Source organism: Cicer arietinum, chromosome 6, assembly GCF_000331145.2.
Source record: "Cicer arietinum cultivar CDC Frontier isolate Library 1 chromosome 6, Cicar.CDCFrontier_v2.0, whole genome shotgun sequence".
NCBI classification, from domain to species: Eukaryota; Viridiplantae; Streptophyta; class Magnoliopsida; order Fabales; family Fabaceae; genus Cicer; species Cicer arietinum.
The window spans coordinates 45,963,986-45,980,727 of NC_021165.2; the positions used below are offsets into that span (position 1 = coordinate 45,963,986).

The following is a 16,742-nucleotide window of genomic DNA, read 5'->3' on the forward strand; positions in this document are numbered from 1 at the left end:
CCAAAATATGAATCGTCAAGATAAGAACGGTGTACATCTTCTGATCAGTACAATACAATTGTCTGAATAGTAAAACAACAACTTAGATAATACTATGAATAATACATATCCTTCAACAAGTTAGTGTACTATTATGACATGTCAAGATTTCCAATAGCACTATTTTCAATGTATATATTCTTCAATATTTAAAAGAAACAATTAAAAAAAAACTAAAGATAATGATGATAATCTTTATAATCCATCATCCATAAAAAATATAAATTATCCTAAAATGAGTATATATTGAGGATAAGATAATGATGCATTGAAGAACATTTTCATAAATGAGTTGTGTATTAAAAGAAAAAGGCAATTTTTAAATAGGATTCTAGAAAAGCCTTGAATATAACAAAAGAAATAATGAATGTAAAATCTTTTCTGATCAGAGTTATTATAAATTGATATGAATCAATTAAGTTGTTTTATACACTTGAACTTATATAGGAATGAATTGTATTATCCTCTCAATTAGAGGAAAATTTCATAGAATGATTATGTGTCAATTTAAACACATACTTGAACCAATGTACTCAAGCCCAATAGTGGCAACATCTCTTTATTTCAAAAGAGGTACTTGAAGAGGTGTTCGAATACTTGTAATCTTCAACGACAATTGCCAAAATATAAAGTTTTCTAGTTGTTAGGCCGAGAAAGACAGAGTAAAGAATACTCAAAGCCTGAAAAGGAAAAGTAAAACATACTTGTATGCTATTGGATTAATAATGGATTAAGTCATCGACTATATTGAGGAAAAATCTCTTTGTAAGACGAGGACAAGATATAACAACTGTTTGCTGTGAACTAGTATAAAAATCTTCGTGTCCCTCTCTTCTATCAATTCTCTTTTATTTTATGAGTTCTTTATGGTTCAACCTTTACTTATGTATAAAATAAAATGATTTATAATCAAAGTTGAATATTTTGATAAATAACACATTTTCAATTCTACTCTCTTTGAATGCGATGAATCTGAAGTCTTGGGAATTTTGTCGAATCAATACTTGAGATAGAAAGATTTTCTTATAGGAGAAGAAGAAAGCAAAAAATTATGAACAAGAAAAATATTAAACAATTGTTGAAAATAGAACCTTGAAAGAATATGTTACCCAATACTACCGTTGTGCACTCGACGGTAAATGCTAACAATTTTGAATTAAAACCTTCATTGTTGTCCACGGTGCAACAAAACCAATTCTTCAATACCCCAACGGATGATCCAAACCTCCATTTGTCTATTTTTTTAGAGTATTGTGACACTTTGAAAATGAACAATGTGACTAGTAATGCTATTAAACTAAGGCTTTTCCCTTTTTCATTAAGGGATCGAGTTAGAGCTTGGCTACATTCATTGCCTTATGAATCCATTATCACATGGAATCAGTTAAAGCAAACATTCCTTGTTATATATTTTCCGCTTAGCAAAATTGCATAATTGAGAAATCAAATCACAAGTTTTTCTAAAAAAATATGGAGAATCACTCTATGAGGCTTGGGAGCGCTTCAAGAAGATGCTGAGATTGTGCCCGCATCATGGGCTAGAAAGATGGCGAGTTGTCCATACATCGTACAATGTATTCTTAAACACTAGTTCACCACCAACTTAGTAGCTACGTCAAGTCCTTTCAACTTGAAGGATTTAATCCAATAATTCATCAACTAAATTACACTTCCACTAAACTCCTACTAGTCAAACTAATTGTGTTCAAGTCTTTTCAATCTTCTAGCTTAGTACCTTCATGCTATTAAGGGATGCAACCAGTACTGGGCTAGGTTACAAAAAAGGTTTAAGAGTTTTCTAAAAACCTCTCAGAAAAAAAAATATTTCTCAGCAGTTAGACAAGATAAAAGGTAAAGAGCAAGAATGTAGAGACAACTATAAATTATTATTGAGGAATGTTGTTGCTTATGTTTTTCAATGAGAGTTTCACATTCTTTTATAGAGATTTTTAGGGTTTTTGGTTGATGTCTTGATTGCAAGAAATCAAAATGTATTATGAAGTTTCATATCAAATCTTCTAAGATTGATTCGCCATTAAACCTTGTCAAAAATATCATTGAAAATGATTATGCGAATCTTGATATGGAGACTATAGGAGTAGAGGATATTGTGATCAGACAATGTCGCATAGACCTTTATGATGTTTATTAGAGGATGTGCAAAAACTTTATCTTCTTTAGAGTGTTGACTATTATTAGAGTGTTGAGTTATTACATCGTTGACTATTATCAGAGTGTTGACTTATCATAGCGTTTATTTGAGTCATACGATCACTTGCTTGTCACACTTATCAGAGGCATAATAGTTATATTTTTGTTGTAGTCGTTAACCAAAATTAATCAAAGCATTTGCTTGCAATAACAAAATCACAAAGTATGCTTCTCAGAGCACATTCACTAGACTTAGAGGACGAAGTTCAATAGTGGAGTCTTGTTGTCCGGTAACTTGGATCAAACATCAAAGGATGTAGCATGAACTCATAAGGAATAATTTGTTATGAAGACTGCACACTAAAATATAACATTAGTCTTTTAAATTGTTCACACAAAATAAAGTTGTTATCATCAATATATATAAGGGTCATAGTTCTTCAAACCATCTTGGTTTTAACACAACAAACTTTCCATATGTTTTCAAAATCATTGAAAAGGTTATAACTCTATTCAACTCCCCTTCTATAGTCCAAGGGTCCTTTCAACTAACACATTGCTTCTCTTTCATTGAAGACTTTGAAAAATGCTTTATTTTTATTGGTATTTATTCTTCCATTTTCTCATTTTCTAACTCTAAAAAGGCTCATTTCTTTAGGTTGATATTCCCAAAAATTTGAGCATTTCTTATGGATTTTATGTATTAATCCTTGCGACTTAGCTATACGAATAATAAGAGCTCCATAATAATAGCGATATGAATAATTTGAGCATTTGTCATGATGATGACTAGAAGGTTTGAGAGCTTGCTATTGAGAGTCAATTATATTTTCAACAATTTTGTTGTTTGTAGTTGCTTTTAAATACAAAAGAAAATCTTGGCAAGTTTGATTCAAGATCACAAAAAAATGTCTCTTTAGGATACTCTGAATACTCTAAAGCATACATAGTATATAATAAAAAGAGTACGATTATTAAGAAATGAATCCATGTCAAATTTGATGACAAAAAGTTGACCATAAAAAGTCAAAGTTAAATGAAGACTTTGCCGATTTATAGTTTTCACAAGAACTAGAGAAATTAGAGGAAATAGACAAACCTCCATCTGATGAACAAGTTAGATGACTCTGATAACATATGAACAAGCAATGATTTTCCATATGTTAGTCAAAGTAAACCAGAACCTAAGAATGGATGGGGACATTGTTCGAACCAAGTTAGGTTGAAGAACTATGACCCTTACTTTTTTTATGATAAGAAAATTATTTTGTGGGAACACTTTAAAGCACTAATGCTCTGTTTAAGTGTGCACTTCCCATATTAGGTTATTTTGAATAACTTTATGCGTTTGGACTAAGTTAAAAGAACACTAAGACTTTGCTTGGTTTTTTGAATTATTTTTTTTGATGAAAGTGCTCTGAAATGTGTCTCTGGTGATTCTGTTATTGCAGGTAATGCTTTGATTAGTTTGGCTCAGATTAGTTGCCTATGATGACTACAATAAACATCTGACTATTCTGCCTCTGTTAAGTGTGACACACAAGTGATCGTTTGCCTATAATAAATTATGCCAAGCATCTAATCATCTGACTCTAATTTATAGTCAAAGTTCTGATGAAATTCAACAATTGGAGAAGTCAACACTATGAAAAGTCAACGCTCTAAAAATTCAAAGCTCTAAAGAAGACAAATTTGTGCATCCTATACTTAACTCTCTGAATCCGCTATTTGTTTGAAGGTCTATGTGACATACTATGATCATACTATCGTGTACTCTCCATGTCTCTATATTAAGATACACAAAATTATTAATAAGGACTATTTCTGGACAATATTTAAAAATGAATCAATCTCTAAAGATTTGATACAAAACTTCATGATACATGTTGATTTCTTGCAATCAAGACAACAAACAGAAATCTTAAAGCATCTCTATAAAAGGACGTGCAACATTCATTGAAGAAAATAAGAACAACGCACTATAATAAGCATAATACAATCGTCTATGAACTCTTGTTCTCTATCCTTTGTTTTGTCTAAGTGCTGATAAATAGTTTATGAGAATACAACATTGTAAGTACCCTTTTGTGAGAGTATTCAGAAAACACTTAATCTTTTGTTACCTAGCCTAGTAATGGTTGCATTCCTTAATAGCTTGACTGTACTAAGCTAGAAAGATGAGAAGACTTGAAAACAATCAGTTTGACTAGTGGTGTTTAGTGTAGGTGTGATTCAGTTGGTTAATTAGTGGATAAAATTCTTCAGTTTGAAGGGGTTGGACGTAGCTACTGTGTTGGTGGTGAACCATGATAAATTGGTTGTGTTGTGATGTGTTTCAATTTTGTTTGCTATTTCTCATCACTTCTTTTTGATCTTGTTGAAATTTTTTTCAAAATAATACACAATCCAAACCCTTCTTTCTTATGTTTCTCGTTCTACAATTGACATCAGAGGCCAGTCTCAAAGTTGAAAACTTAATCGTGTTGGAAAAAATATGTGTGTTATTTTGACTAACTCTGGTGGTGAAGTTACATGTGGAAACATTAACATGTATCCTTTGTATAATGAAGAAAGATTTGATTATTGTAAATATAGGTTCAAAAGTTTCTACATCTCACATGATCTTGAAATTTGTGACATAGTCGAAAATGATTGTGAGGCTCCCAAAGACGTTGCTAGTGTTGAAATGCCTATAAAAGATCTCAACATTGATCAAAAGAAACAATACAAGATGCAGCAACAAAGAAACATCAAAGAGTATGAACTATTTAAGACGGAAAAAGATGAATACATTGAGAAAATGTTTGCTAGATTCCAAACTCTGGTCTTTGAATTGAATGTTCTCCAAAAAAGTTACACTACCTCTGATAACGACAAAAAGATCCTCATAAATCTTCCCAAAAAATAGAGACAAAAAGTAACAACAATTCAAGAGGCTAAAGATCTAAACAAATTGCCTCTCGAAGAGCTGATGAGTTCACTCAGATCCCATGAGGTTTAACTAGTTGAAGATGAGCCTAAGAAGAAGTCAAAATCCTTACCTCTCAAGTCCCAAGGAAAAAAATTTAACTCCAAGGCTCTACAAGCTATTGAAGACTAGGACGAAAGCGAATGAGACTATCAGAGTGAAGACTCTTGATGAAGAACTGTCTTTCATCTCAAGGAAAATCTAGCGCATGTGGAATAAAAGGAAGAAATCTTTAACCAAAAGAGATTTTAGACAATCCCAAAATAGAAGAGAAATAAATGAAAAATCAAACAATAAAAAAATCATATACTACGAATGCAAAGAACCAAGACCTTTCAAATCAGAATGTCCTAAACTTAAGAAGGAAAATTCCTAAAGAAAAGACTTCAAGGCAAAGAAAAAAGGTTTGATGGTTACTTTGGACGACTCGAATGAATCATCTAATGAAGGTGAAGAGCATGCAAACATGGCTCTAATGGCGAATACACACTATGACTCTGATTCTGACGATGAATATGTTGATGAAGAAATTGAGGTATTATCAAACCTATATCGTAATGAACTTATAGATATGTTAAATGAGTTTCTCAACAAGAATCACAGAGTTTCATCAAAATTGAAATCTCTTAGAAAAACTCATGACAACTTATCAAATAAATACAATTATCTTTAAAAATATTTTGAGAACCTAAAAAGAGAAAATCTAACTTTGAAAGAAAATGTTCCAAAAATTTCAAAGGATAGAGTCTGTAAATTTGTTAAGTATGAAAAATCCTTTCAAGAATTTCTTGTAAACAACATAAACAGAAGCAAATAAGCCTTTATAGGTGTGAAGATGATAAGGGGGCTTGAATTGTGTTTGACTAAGTTGATAACTTTTTCATTATTTGATAAAACTGCATACTTGATGATTTACTTGGAGTAGAAACAATAACAAAACTAAGAAGGGCAAGAATAAAGTGACACAAGTAATTTATCCTGGTTCAGCCTTGAGTACCTATTTATAGATAAAATTATACCTTCAATTTAGTCATTGTTTAATTGTGAATTGTATCTTCATTGTTAGCTTGGTCAACAGTGATCTTGTTCAAAAGTAATTCTGAACTAGACGCTTTTTAAAAATATGTTCTTTAGCTAATTCTTTATTTTTGAATCTAATTTGAGCAGTTCTTCTAGGTTGATTTTGTTCGTATTTTGTTCAGATTGATATGTTCATATTTTGTTAAAATTTATTTCGCAAATTCTTTTGTTGAAACTTCATTCCTATTGCTTGCTTTGATCTGGGTGGGAACATAGTGTTAGACTGGCTTTTGAAATTTCACAAGTAGGAATATGACTAAGTCCAATTCAGTATTTTGTTCTTTTTCAAAATCTGAATCATATATTTGCAAATAATAGGTGTATGTTCTTGTCAGTGTTTCTTCTTGTAAACAATTCTTGATCATATCTTGTAAATAATTCATATCTCCTTGTAGAATTATTTATATGTTCTTGTAGATAAATCTTGATCAAATCTTCTTGTAAATAATTCATATCTTCTCGTGATAAATCTTGATCAAGTCTTCTTTGAAATAATTCATATCTTTTTGTAGATAAATCTTGATCAAATCTTCTTGTAAATAATTCATATCTTCTTGTGATAAGATGTTGATCATATCTTCTTCAAATTCAAATCTTAATCATATCTTCTTTTCAACTTGGTCAAAGATTTTCTTCAATTGTAAAGCTAAATCAAATCATATTTTAGATTGTTTTCAAAAACACGAATCTTCATTCATACAATGTGAAGTGAAATATATTGTTTTCATAAAATTCTTTTGCTAACATCAAAACTCTAAGTATATAAAAAAAAAGTTGGTTCCAACAACTTCCTACATATATTGCTTAAAGAAAGCTCACAATAGAAGAACTTGTCCTATAAAAAATCATGGAAAGACAAGACACCTTTCAGAACTAATAAACAAGGACCTAACCAAAGGTGGGTACCTAAGAATAAAAATAATCTAACTTGCAAATATCCATAGCAACAATATTAAAACACCAGTTATGGTACCTGGATAGTGGACGCTCACGACACATGACGAGAGAAAAGTCTTTGTTCCAAGACCTAAGCCTCAAGAATGCAAGATTCATAGGTTTTATAGGTGATCAAAAGGGTAAGATCATTGGGCACGACATATTACGTAAGGGTTCTCTTTCCTCTATTAAAAATATTTTACTAGTAAAAGTAATAATTCGTAACCTAGTAAACATGAGCCAAGTAAGCAACACTGGTTATGATGTCGTCTTCAATCAAAAGTCGTGTATGGCAATAAGTCAAACTAATGGTTCTAGACTATTGTAGGGCAATAAGTCAAACTAATGGTTCTAGACTATTTATTGGCTAAAGGAATAACAATATTTAAAAAATAAACTTATCTGATTTGGAAAAACAATATTTAATCATAGACTTACTAAATCATAAGTACGAATCAAATGTTCTTTGTGACGCATGTTAGAAAGTGAATCAAACAAAATCATATTTTTCCTCTAAAAATGTTGTTTCCACTTCTAGACCATTTGAACTTTTAACTCTTGATTTTTTTGGCCCTATAAAGACTGCCTTTTTCAGTAGTTAAAAGTATGGACTCTACAAACAAGTGATTTATTTGGCCCTATGAGTCACATTAAGTTTTCACTACCTTCTACAAACAAGTGCAAAATGAAAATGGTTTTTGTATTACAATAACTCGTTGTGATCATGGGAGTGAATTTGAAAATAACCTTTTTGAAAACTTCAGTGAATAAGAAGATATGCTTGATAACTCAAAACCAAGCAATAATAAGCCTATTTATACAACAAAGAAACGTTGGTTGTGAGGAATCAATTCATGTCAAGTTTGATGACAATAAATTTGACCACAAAAAGTCAAAACTAGATGTATACTTTGCAGATCTATAGATATTAGAGGAACCAAATATATTAGAGGAACCCACTAAACCAGCCTCCAGTGAATAAGAAGATATGCTTGATAACTCAAAACCAAGCAAAAATAAACCTCCCACAAATCAATATCATTTATGTCAGACCCATAATTTTAAAGTACACTTTATGCATTTTTATGTATTTTGGATTTTGACTCGGAGGCTTTTTAGCCAAAGTTAATAATATTTTGGAGTCTTTATGATCAAAAAGATATTTTGATGCCGTTTAGAATTACTCGTCGATAAATAAATTAAATTAAGTGCGATGAATCCTTTACGAAGAATTTTATGCGTTACAGGTGAAATGGTAATTTTAATGAATATGAAGATATTTGTTAAGTTACAATTAAGATATATATATATATATATACACATATATGTATATATGTTTGTTTGGAGAGAAGAGAAAGAAAGGAAATTAGAAGGAAGGAAAAGGAAAAGAAAAGGTTATATAAAGGAAAGAAGGAAAAAAGAAGAAAGGAAAAACAAAGGAAAGAAAGAGAAAGGAAGGAAAACCAGAATTTTCCATCTTCCTCTCCCTCCCTGCGCGAGAACCCGTTCTCCCTCCTTCCTCCATTTTCGTTTTTCTTCGCTCCCTTTCTTCAAGATTAGAAACCCAAGGTTGGGTGGGTGATAGAACAAGGATTTCTCAACTCCACTCTTCCTCTTTGATTCGAAAACGAAGAAAAACGGTATTAGGGATTCAAACACAAACCTCCTCGTTAACGGGGAATCTCTTAATGACTTATTTAATTAATGTTGTTTGAAAGTCGTTTCGGTAAATGAGTATTAAGAATGGGGAATCTCTTAATATGACTGTTTGCTTAACGTTTTGTTTTGAAAATCATTAAGTTAAATCGGTATTGAGAACGGGGAATCTCTTAATGACTTATTTAATTAATGTTGTTTGAAAGTCGTTTCGGTAAATGAGTATTAAGAATGGGGAATCTCTTAATATGACTGTTTGCTTAACGTTTTGTTTTGAAAATCATTAAGTTAAATCGGTATTAAGAACGGGGAATCTCTTAATGACTTATTTAATTAATGTTGTTTGAAAGTCGTTTCGGTAAATGAGTATTAAGAATGGGGAATCTCTTAATATGACTGTTTGCTTAACGTTTTGTTTTGAAAATCATTAAGTTAAATCGGTATTGAGAACGGGGAATCTCTTAATGACTTATTTAATTAATGTTGTTTGAAAGTCGTTTCGGTAAATGAGTATTAAGAATGGGGAATCTCTTAATATGACTGTTTGCTTAACGTTTTGTTTTGAAAATCATTAAGTTAAATCGGTATTAAGAACGGGGAATCTCTTAATGACTTATTTAATTAATGTTGTTTGAAAGTCGTTTCGGTAAATGAGTATTAAGAATGGGGAATCTCTTAATATGACTGTTTGCTTAACGTTTTGTTTTGAAAATCATTAAGATAAATCAGTATTAAGAATGGGGAATCTCTTAATGACTTATTTATTTAATGTTGTTTTGAAAATCGTTTAAGTTTAAGTTAAATCGGTATTAAGAACGGGGAATCTCTTAATGACTTATTTATTTAATGTTGTTTTGAAAGTCGTTTAAGTTAAATGGGTATTAAAAATGGGGAATCTTTTAATATCTGCATTTGCTTAACGATTGTGGAGTCTGTGTATGCTCATGCATTTCATTTTGGTAAATTGTGTTGACCCGTGATAGGTGACACCTTGGTAAACTGTACTGACCCGTGATAGGTGGTACGTTTACGATTTACGTTTTTTATAAATTCTGTGATAGGTGGTACATTTACGATTTCCGCTTTTTCTTTTAGTAAATCGTGTTGACCCGTGATAGGTGACACCTCGGTAAACTGTACTGACCCGTGATAGGTGGTACGTTTTTGATTTACGCATTTTAGTAAATCGTGCTGACCCGTGATAGGTGGCACCTCGGTAATTGGTACTTTGGCCTGCGATAGGCGGTACAATTATGATTTACGGCCCTTCGAGGAGGGTTTTGGTTTGGAATTCCGAGTCCATGCATTTTGGCATATACGCATTGCAGTAGGGTGCTTGGCACGCGAGTCGTGTTTGATTCGAGTCTATGATTGAGTGTTTTGAATTTTCATTTATCGTGGTAATCGCGTTGAAGGTGCTAAGTGTTATATGTTAATTATTGTGTGTAAGTATAGTGGTTTTCGAAATCCCATTTGCCGTAGTAATCGCGTAGGAATTGCTAAGTGTTAAGTTGTGGACTTGAGTAGGAATGACTTGAGTTAATTCATGAATTTTTGGAAAAATGATTAGGGAAATCGATTTCCCAATCGATTGGATGAGTTGCAGGAAGTTCACTATTTTAACCTAATCGATTTGCCAATCGATTGTATAAATATATCTTTCAAAATCTTTTAAGAAATCGATTTGGAAATCGATTGGCAGAGAGGCAGGAACTCAGCAAAACTGCCAAAATCGATTTGGAAATCGATTTGGCAACACAGGGACTCATCAGAACTGACAAAATCGACTTAGAAATCGATTCGGTCATGCAGAAACTCAGCAGAACTGACCAAATCGATTTGGCAATCGATTGGCTCAGCAAAAGTCCTTATTTTGAGTTAGATAATCGATTGCTCAATTGATTTATCAATGCTTTGGTCAGTTATGTATTACTTGATGGTTTGAGAACTTCATTTTGAGTTCATTGTTAATTGGCAAGCATTATATGAACTTTTACCATATGGAAAATCCTTTTAAGGTGCATGCTTAGTTGAAAGGTTATTTTGTGCATTTAAAACTTAAATATTATGTGTTATCTGTTATTTTCGGTTGGTGACCCTTTACAATTATTGTGGAAATCTGGGCTTTGCCCTCAGATGAGAGTTAGGACGATCCTACCGGTTCGTACCCTACGGACGGGAATGGAGATGGGAACGCTTGACTGCAGCTACGTTAGGAGGATCTCACGGGGCGCGTGGAGATCACTCAGGGTGTTTAGTTATTTTGTAAAATGATCAGACTAGGTTGACACAGAGGGAACTGATGTCTTTCCTTTGGGTTTCGTTTACTTTTAATCTGGAAGACTGTACTACTCTTGTTATGTAAATATTTTGGATTCATGGATTGAGAACTTTTTCCGCTGCTTGAAAATTATAATGACTTAATTACTTATCCAAAGGTGTTACCTTGTTTATTTCTCTGTTTTATTTTAATTACTTTTAAAAAAAAAGTACACCCTCGCTTTGAAAAACGGGGTGTTACAATTTACAATCCAAACCTCAATACAAATACATATCTTCTCATCCAGACTCTTTGATCATATGAAATGCAAATGATCCTCTCAAAACCAGATCCGCTTTTAAAGAAACATCTATGCTTGAACTACTATCTAAAATTGAACCTACAGCTATAGACGAAGCTCTATCAGGTTATATGGGGGATAATGGTTATACAAGATGAATTGAATAAATTCAAAAGAAATGATGTATGTGATCCCTTGCCCAAGCCTAAAGAAAAGAAGTCAATTGGAACCAAGTGTGTTTTCAAAAATAAACTGAATGAGAAAGGTGAAGTGGTTAGAAACAAAGTTATACGTGTAGCTCAAGGATACAATCTACATGAAAGTATTGATTACACCGAAACTGTCGCCCACGTGGCAAGGTTATAGGCTATTAGAATTTTACTTTAATTTTTCGTATTTAATAAAATTATTTTTTTTTATCAAATCAAACAACCTTCTGAATTTGAAGATAATGAATTTCAATACTATGTTTTCAAATTAAATAAATATTTGTATGGTCTGAAATAGGCTCCAAGAGCTTTGTATGATAAACTAAGCAACTTCTTATCTAAGAATGGTTTTGAAAAAGGCCAAGTTAACACTACTTTATTTAGAAATTCGTCTAAGAATGACCTTCTCATTGTTCAAATCTAAGAGTTTTCTAAGTTAATGAAAAATGAATTTGAGATGAGCATGATGGGAGAATTAAAATTCTTTCTTCGAATCCAAATTCATTAAACCAAATACCCAAGAGAAATGCTTAAGAAATTTAAAAGGAATGAATGTAAGCCCATGTCTACACCTATGCAGCCAAATTTTTCTCTAGATAAGCATAAGTCAAGTAAAAAATGTATATCAAAAGGTATATAGATAAATGATTAGTTTTTCTTCTACTTAACTTCCTCTAGACCTGATTTTTTTAGTGTGTATGTGTGCCATATTTCAATCTGACCCTAAAGATTCCCACTTAATATGTATTAAAAGGATCTTTAGATATATGGAAGGTACTACTAATCTTTGTATGTATTATAAGCCATCCTCTTAGAACATGTTAGTAGGTTTATGTGATGTTGATTATGCTAGAGACAAGCTTGAAAGGAAAAACACTATTGGAAATTGTACATTACTTAGTGAGAGTCTAATCTTCTGGTCGAGAAAAATACAAGGGATTGTCGCTTTGTCAACAAAAGAAGCATAATCTATCTAGCAGTAGGGTGTAGCACTCAAATGTGATATCTCTTGAAGTATCTAGCAGTAGGATGATATATCTAGCAGTAAGATAAAGTAACAACTTGAAGATTTAAAAATCAATGAGTAACATTCATATCTTATGTGATAATACTTCAGTTATATGTTTAACCAAAAATCCTATTTTAAATTCAATGGAAAACTTATAGAGATTAAACATCATTTTATAAGGGAGTTAGTCTAGAAGGGTATTTTAGACATTAGATTTGTTGACAATGATCATCAGTCGTCTAGTATTTTCACAAAACCCCTTGCTAAGGTGAGATTCAATTTTATAAATAAAAATCTAAACATTATGTGTATAAAATAATGATGTTCAAGTCTCTTAATTTTTTCGTCTAGTAAAACAGACAAAATGGATAAATGTATATATGCTCTGCCTCTTATGAAATTGAATTTATTTGTGCCTCAAGTCAATATAAATTCAATTAATTTTAATGTGAACAATGTTCCTTATAAGTTGTGATGCTTTGATGGGTGTTGTTCACATGTGTTTACGCATGCGAGCTAGTTATGATTTCAGAAACTTATTAAACCCACTCACTATCACTCACACTGCTCACGTATTCCCACACTTTCTTTCTTTGAAACCTTGAAAATTCTTGGAAAGTATTTCCTGCTTCAATGGCTTCAAGTTCATCCTCAAACCCTACACTCAAAAACATGTCATATGTTCGTACCATGCAATGCAATCTTGATCAGTTAGCAATTCTTCATGAACTCTAAGTCAACTTCGCAAATCTAGTTGAATATGAATTTAATTTCATTAAGAACTTTGCTGGTGTGGGTTGGTCCGAGTACTTTAACCTAGAAAAGATGTGGCTTTGGACGTTTTAGTAAAAGAATTATGGAGATTCATCGGCGCAAACAAAGACAGAGAAGTATCTAGTACTATGTTAGGGCTTCCCATCAAGATTACTCAACAATCCATAGCGGCCATTATAAGATGTCCAAATGAAAGGATATTGATTGAAAATGGTTATGAGTCAAGGTTTGGCTCATTCAATGTTCATGAGGATGGAACAAACCTTACTTTGAGGAAGAAATATAAGGTAACACCAAACTCTTAACAAACTACTCATTCTTCAATTTTTGGTAATAAGAGTAGTAAAGAATAACCTGAACCTGACCCAACACCTCTCATACCCTTTACCCAACATACAAATGTATATGGCCATTGCTCTAACCCTGCACCTAATATCCTCTCTAACACTGACTCATACACCTCAGATTAAATGTTTAAGGCAACCTTAGTTGAACACTTTCCAACTCTTAGACATAAAACACATTCTTTCCTTCTCAAGACCAACACTCCAAATCTAACACCATTAACTACTCTCACTGACCCTCCCCAAAGATCTACCTCACCAAGACATGTGAATCCCTTTCACTAAGCAGCTGAGACAACAGCTCAAGTTGTCATTGACTTAGTCATCGATACCTCTTCAAAAGACTCCCAGATCACCAAGTTTATTTTGAAATGACTTTACAATGCATCCTCAGATATTTGGACTAAGTTAAAGGAACACCAAGACTCTGATCTTATTTTCATATTACGAGTCTGATGAATGTGCTCTAGAAAACACCTATGGAGATTCTCTTAATGCAAGCAATGCTTTGTCTAGTCTAGTTATAATGACTACAACAAGCATCTAAGTTTGCCTATGTTAAAAGGGACAAGCAAGTGTTTATCTGCCTCTTATAATCATTTCAAGCATCTAATCACCTAACTCTATGGATTTGAATAAGCTAACCTTTGACTCATATGCATTCTTAATCAACATGTCTTCATCTAGGCATTTGGTGATGGCAACAAGGGATTGATGAGTGATCTTGATAGGGATTCCTAACATGCTGCTTGATACCCTCCAAAATTGTTTAACTAGACCATCCAAAGTGGCCTCTTGTTCTAGGTTGAAATACTCAAACACACCTACTCTAGTGAGGTCCTCAATGAAATCAATCTCATTTGTAGCTAGGTTTGCGAAGTTAACCTTTAATTCATGATGAATCACTAATTGGTCCAGTTTTCATTGTAGTGTAGGAACATATGAGATTTTTCCTGTTGAGGGGATTGAGGAAGACATCGAAGCCAATGAAGCAAGAGGAATTCAGGGAGACTAGGGAAGTTTAACGGTTTGAAAATAAAAGAAAGTGTTGGAATTGTGGGTGACTGTGTGTGATAAATGATTTTAAGAGCCAAAAATGGTAAAGTTTCTAACGCAATTACTTGGACACACACGTAAGTAACACCTATCAAAGTATCACAACTTACGAGACATAAATTGTTCATATTCATGATTAATTGAACTTAGATTGACTAGAGACACAAATAAATTAAATGTCATTAGAGGTAAAGCATAACATATTTAGCCATCACACTGTTTTACCAAAGGCAAAGATACGAAGGATTCAACATTATTCTTTACCACAAAATATTTAGTTGTTTCTTTATAAAAAATGAATATGTCCTTAGTAATGAACAATGTGAAAATATTAGCCCAATAATGAACAATGTTTACGAATTTAATGTCTAAAATACCCTTCTAGACATAATCTCTTATGAAATGATGTTTAATCTCTATATGTTTTGCTTTTGAATGTAAAATAGGGTTTTTAGTTAAACATATGGTTGGAGTATTATCACGAAAGATAGGAGAGTTGCTCTCATAAATTTTGAAATTTTCTAATTAATGTTTCATCCACAACAACTAAGTGCTGCAAATAGCTGTCAAGATATACTCTGCTTCTACTATAGATATAGTAATAGACCTTTGTCTTTTGCTTGACCATGAGATTAGATTCTCACCAAGTAATGTCCAATTCCCACTGTTGCTCTTCCTTTCTAGCTTATTGTAACACCCCAACCATTACCGTTACCGACAATTCTACCTCACGACCTTCTCGCCCCCTATCTACCCCATGGAAATAGCGAGTTTTTCCCTTCCGTGGGATTCGAGCCCGGTACCTAGGAGATAAGTATCACTTCCACACAGTCCCAAAGGTTGGTTATAACACAAACAAACGTTAGTAGTGCCTTTCTAATATCTAAAGATCATTTTAACAGTTGTTAAATGAGATTCTTTAGTGTTAGAATGAAATATGGCACACACACACACTAAACATAATATCAAGTCTGGTGGAAGTTAAGTAAAGAAGATAACCCACCATTCCTCCATATACCTTTTGATCTACCTTTTTACTAACTTATCTTTGTCAAAAGAATAAGTTGAATGCATAGGTGTAGACATGGAATTACAATCATTCAATTTAAACTTCTTATGTATTTGGTCTGGTGAATGAGGACACCCTCTTGGTTTTGATGAATTTCGAATCTAAATAAGAATTTTAATTCTCCCATCATGCTCATCTCATATTCATTCTGCATTAGCTTAAAAAACTCCTTGTAGAGCTTGTCATTAGTAGAACCAAAAATAATATCATCAACATATATTTGGACAATTGGAAGGTCATTTTTAGAAGATTTTCTAAATAAAGTAGTGCCAACCTGACCTCTTTCAAAATGATTGTTTAATAAAAACTTGATAAGTCTATCATACCAAGCTCTTGAAGTTTGTTTTAGAAAATATATAGATATCTTTAATTTGAAAACATTTTTTTGAAATTCATTATCTTCAAAGTAAGGAGGTTGTTTGACATACACTTCTTTATTCATATAATCATTTAAGAAAGCACTTTTCACATCCAGTTGATATAGAGTAATTTTATTAAATATAACAAATGAAAGTAAAATTCTAATAGCCTATAACCTTGCCACCGGGTGTAGTTAATACCTTCATGCTAATTGTAACCTTGGGCTTCAAGTCTAGATTTGTTTCTTACCGCTTCACCTTTCTCAATGAGTTTGTTTATGAAAACCCACTTGGTTTCGATTGCCTTATTTTCTCAGGGTTTGAGGACTAGATCCCATATGTCATTCCTTTTGAATTGGTTCAGCTCTTCTTGCATAACCAATATCTATCCATCATCTGATAGAGTTTCGTCTATGGATATAGGTTAAATTTCCGAGAGCAACGCAAATTGAGATGTGTCCTTATGAGTAGATCTGGTTTTCAAGGGATCATTTGTGTTGCCTATGATTAGAGATTCTGGATGAGAGGACC

At 32.5% G+C, this 16,742-nt stretch overlaps 1 non-coding gene across 1 annotated transcript; it reads right to left on the bottom strand.

Moving 5' to 3' along the window:
* Positions 1 to 1,472: 1,472 nt before the first annotated feature.
* On the bottom strand, positions 1,473 to 1,579 carry LOC113787432 (small nucleolar RNA R71). Its single transcript, XR_003473936.1, has one exon. It is a non-coding gene; the product is annotated as a small nucleolar RNA R71 (small nucleolar RNA).
* Between the last annotated feature and the right edge of the window lie 15,163 nt (positions 1,580 to 16,742).